This window comes from Schistocerca nitens, chromosome 7 (assembly GCF_023898315.1).
Source record: "Schistocerca nitens isolate TAMUIC-IGC-003100 chromosome 7, iqSchNite1.1, whole genome shotgun sequence".
In the NCBI taxonomy this organism is placed as follows: domain Eukaryota; kingdom Metazoa; phylum Arthropoda; class Insecta; order Orthoptera; family Acrididae; genus Schistocerca; species Schistocerca nitens.
Genome location: NC_064620.1, coordinates 311,175,302 through 311,180,301, shown reverse-complemented (window position 1 = coordinate 311,180,301; position 5,000 = coordinate 311,175,302). Strand labels below are relative to the sequence as shown.

At 54.5% G+C, this 5,000-nt stretch overlaps 1 non-coding gene across 1 annotated transcript in view; it reads right to left on the bottom strand.

Moving 5' to 3' along the window:
* The window catches only part of LOC126197149 (small subunit ribosomal RNA), a 1,909-nt gene extending 394 nt beyond the window's left edge, over nt 1-1,515 (bottom strand). The window contains exon 1 of the ribosomal RNA XR_007539544.1: nt 1-1,515. This exon is cut by the window's left edge and continues 394 nt beyond it. This is a non-coding gene — a ribosomal RNA (small subunit ribosomal RNA).
* Nucleotides 1,516-5,000: the final 3,485 nt, after the last annotated feature.

Sequence of the window (5,000 nt, the reverse complement as noted above, 5' to 3'; positions counted from 1 at the left end):
GCGGCTAGAAGCCGCCTGTCCCTCTAAGAAGAAAAGTAATCGCTGACAGCACGAAGGATGTCACGCGACTAGTTAGCAGGCTAGAGTCTCGTTCGTTATCGGAATTAACCAGACAAATCGCTCCACCAACTAAGAACGGCCATGCACCACCACCCACCGAATCAAGAAAGAGCTATCAATCTGTCAATCCTTCCGGTGTCCGGGCCTGGTGAGGTTTCCCGTGTTGAGTCAAATTAAGCCGCAGGCTCCACTCCTGGTGGTGCCCTTCCGTCAATTCCTTTAAGTTTCAGCTTTGCAACCATACTTCCCCCGGAACCCAAAAGCTTTGGTTTCCCGGAGGCTGCCCGCCGAGTCATCGGAGGAACTGCGGCGGATCGCTGGCTGGCATCGTTTATGGTTAGAACTAGGGCGGTATCTGATCGCCTTCGAACCTCTAACTTTCGTTCTTGATTAATGAAAACATACTTGGCAAATGCTTTCGCTTCTGTTCGTCTTGCGACGATCCAAGAATTTCACCTCTAACGTCGCAATACGAATGCCCCCGCCTGTCCCTATTAATCATTACCTCGGGTTCCGAAAACCAACAAAATAGAACCGAGGTCCTATTCCATTATTCCATGCACACAGTATTCAGGCGGGCTTGCCTGCTTTAAGCACTCTAATTTGTTCAAAGTAAACGTGCCGGCCCACCGAGACACTCAATAAAGAGCACCCTGGTAGGATTTCAACGGGGTCCGCCTCGGGACGCACGAGCACGCACGAGGCGGTCGCACGCCTTCGGCTCGCCCCACCGGCAGGACGTCCCACGATACATGCCAGTTAAACACCGACGGGCGGTGAACCAACAGCGTGGGACACAAATCCAACTACGAGCTTTTTAACCGCAACAACTTTAATATACGCTATTGGAGCTGGAATTACCGCGGCTGCTGGCACCAGACTTGCCCTCCAATAGATACTCGTTAAAGGATTTAAAGTGTACTCATTCCGATTACGGGGCCTCGGATGAGTCCCGTATCGTTATTTTTCGTCACTACCTCCCCGTGCCGGGAGTGGGTAATTTGCGCGCCTGCTGCCTTCCTTGGATGTGGTAGCCGTTTCTCAGGCTCCCTCTCCGGAATCGAACCCTGATTCCCCGTTACCCGTTACAACCATGGTAGGCGCAGAACCTACCATCGACAGTTGATAAGGCAGACATTTGAAAGATGCGTCGCCGGTACGAGGACCGTGCGATCAGCCCAAAGTTATTCAGAGTCACCAAGGCAAACGGACCGGACGAGCCGACCGATTGGTTTTGATCTAATAAAAGCGTCCCTTCCATCTCTGGTCGGGACTCTGTTTGCATGTATTAGCTCTAGAATTACCACAGTTATCCAAGTAACGTGGGTACGATCTAAGGAACCATAACTGATTTAATGAGCCATTCGCGGTTTCACCTTAATGCGGCTTGTACTGAGACATGCATGGCTTAATCTTTGAGACAAGCATATGACTACTGGCAGGATCAACCAGGGAGCTGCGTCAACTAGAGCTGAGCAGCCGGCCGCCCGGGAGTGTGTCCCGGAGGCCCGCGCGAACACGCAAGCGTCCGCTCAATTATTCCGCAAACAGGAGGAGGCTGGGCTCCCCTGCACGATACACCTCGAAACCCTCTCAGGTCCCGGCGGCGCGCAGCGCCGTCCTAAGTACTTGGTCGGGTTCGAGAGAGGCGCAATCGCCCGGAGATAGGCGAGTAGACGCTTTCAGTGCGACCACCCGTGCTCCCAACTGAGCTTGCCGCTGCCGACAGAGGCCCGGGAGCGTGCTGTCGTGGTGTTGCCGGCGGGAGACAACACGCGGCCACAAACAGTGGCCGGGCAGCTCCAACGCCAGCGCCACAGAGGGGCAGAGCCCCACTTGGGTGCCAAAGCGAACTCTCCCAGCACAGCGCACGCGCCAACACATCCGCACAGCTGCGATACAAACCACCTGCGAGAACCGCGGGGGCGACCGAGCAGCAGACGGCGTCGCGGCGCCGAGTGCCGGGCGGCGGCGCATCCTCAACGCACACAGTCCTCAATCGGACCAGCACACTGCAGATGTCCACCGCGCTTCGCACCGGGCCCGCGAGGACCCACTTTGGCCGCACGGCGCCGCGCGTTGGGTGCGCCGGCGCGCAGCTGCGCCGCCTGCCGCGTCCGTCGGCCGGCGCGCCTGCCACTGGGCGCCCCCACCAGCCGGCTGTAGCGCGTGCACCCACGCAGCGCGCGGCCAGCACGCCGGGCGCTCCCCCCTCACCGGCCGGGGACGGTCCCACCCAGCCACCGCCGCGTATCGCTTCATACCCACATGCCCACTCACGTTCGTGGGTATGACGGGTGTCGCTGAAGCAACCAGTTAATACCTGTACCGATTGTCGCAATCAATGATTCACCTCCAGCGTATACAACCGCGCAACAACGGATTTCCAGTTCATTTGCGTAACTTGGGCAGCAAACGTAGACGTCCATCTACATTTGCAAATTCAGTGGGTCTTGCATGCCTGGATGATATGCGTCACGACACGCCACATCAGCCCACATACATGCTGCGACGTATGCACGAGAGAACACGTGGAAGGTGGCCCGCGTACGTATGCGAATGCCATTGCACAGCTGCGAAGCTCATTGAACACGCAAACTCCCGCCTGACGAACTAGAGGCGACAGGGGAGCGATATAAGTCTTACAGCAGTACACATTACAGTGGATAGCGGGACCATGTGGAACGTACGCACCACTCGCTAGATGTTGTGAGGGTACGCACCGTAACATGAATCAATACGCAGGACACCAGAGAGTGCGAGCACTGACCTATGTTGAGAGGGTTGCGATTAGGCAACGCTACATGAATGTTTCAATTCATATAACAATTACAGGTTAGGTTAGGGCCCAACGTAGGTTAGGTTAGGGCCCAACGTAGGTTAGGTTAGGGCCCAACGTAGGTTAGGTTAGGGCCCAACGTAGGTTAGGTTAGGGCCCAACGTAGGTTAGGTTAGGGCCCAACGTAGGTTAGGTTAGGGCCCAACGTAGGTTAGGTTAGGGCCCAACGTAGGTTAGGTTAGGGCCCAACGTAGGTTAGGTTAGGGCCCAACATAGGTTAGGTTAAGGCGCAACATAGGTTAGGTTAAGGCGCAACATAGGTTAGGTTAAGGCGCAACATAGGTTAGGTTAAGGCGCAACATAGGTTAGGTTAAGGCGCAACATAGGTTAGGTTAAGGCGCAACATAGGTTAGGTTAAGGCGCAACATAGGCTAGGTTAAGGCGCAACATAGGCTAGGTTAAGGCGCAACATAGGCTAGGTTAAGGCGCAACATAGGCTAGGTTAAGGCGCAACATAGGCTAGGTTAAGGCGCAACATAGGCTAGGTTAAGGCGCAACATAGGCTAGGTTAAGGCGCAACATAGGCTAGGTTAAGGCGCAACATAGGCTAGGTTAAGGCGCAACATAGGCTAGGTTAAGGCGCAACATAGGCTAGGTTAAGGCGCAACATAGGCTAGGTTAAGGCGCAACATAGGCTAGGTTAAGGCGCAACATAGGCTAGGTTAAGGCGCAACATAGGCTAGGTTAAGGCGCAACATAGGCTAGGTTAAGGCGCAACATAGGCTAGGTTAAGGCACAACATAGGCTAGGTTAAGGCGCAACATAGGCTAGGTTAAGGCGCAACATAGGCTAGGTTAAGGCGCAACATAGGCTAGGTTAAGGCGCAACATAGGCTAGGTTAAGGCGCAACATAGGCTAGGTTAAGGCGCAACATGGGTTAGGTTAAGGGATGGTGTATGAGGGGGGGAGGGGACGAGGTTCGTTCATAGTGATGATGGTAAGTGGACGCCTGAGGCACCCCGAGATGTGTCACGTCAGGATGCACCTTTGGCTCAGGGGAGGTGGTGCGCCGGTTCCGTGGGTGTGGCAAGGGAGTGGCAGACCTGTGTCTTTCATTCCTGCCATTGCTTATATGCTGTGAGACACGCCAGTGTGGTGGTGTTGGCTGCACCCCTGTGTAGCACATGTGTGGGTGTTTGTGGCTTATCTGCGTAATGATGGTTGTTGGAAGAGTGAGATATTCTGTTTTGGGGGTGGACCTCCTGGTTTTGTTATCATAGTGTGAATGGTGTAATGTGGCGGAGAGGATGCACTGGATGTTGTTCCATGGTGGTGCTTAGATATTGTGTCTGTGTCTGTTACAGCCAGAGAGTAGTGTGTGATAGGGTGTCTGGGTGACGTGTAGTTCACATTGTGTGCACAGACTGTCAGCATGTATAGGGACAGTTGTATGTCGTATGTCATCTATATTCCGATGGCTCTGCATCTATTAGTTATCAGCGCCATGTATCAGTTTAATCTGGTTGCAGTCTCGTGGTGTTCTATCTCTGTACAGTAGTAGAGGTGCGACTGCACTACGTAGCTACCCCTTGCGGCAGCTTTCCCCGGTGTATGGCATATGATTATCAGCAATGAGTCGATTAGTGACAACTGGTCGTGTGACAACGTCACATGTCTGCGGGTGGGATACGCTACAACCTGCTTGTGGGTCAGGGCTCAGTAATGCTCTGCTCACACTGAGCGCTCGGACCGTCATTACCCGTCTGCGTGATATATTGCGGAGCGCTTTTAGCCATTGCCAGAGTCTTTGCGACTGCGAGTGCAACGCCCATGGGGACCGACATGGTTGGGGCGCTTCCTAGCTGATCGCTCAGCATCGGAATCCGTACTGTGAGCACGCAATCGCGCACAGACTTAGAGCATGTGTAGGGACAGCGGGAATTTCGCATCTTGGATAAAACGCTTCATGAACCGGATGATATAGGGGTGGATTGCAACTTACGACTGCGAGAAAAGTCCGCCGTTCATCCGCTGGAGTTGCAATTTGGGCAGGTGACGTGAGGCACGTACGGGGGCGGGTGGCGTGATTGTCGGTGGACGACGTCGTGCGGCGCAGGGACTGGCGTTGGTGCTCTTGTGGTGGACAGTGGATGCAGGCTTT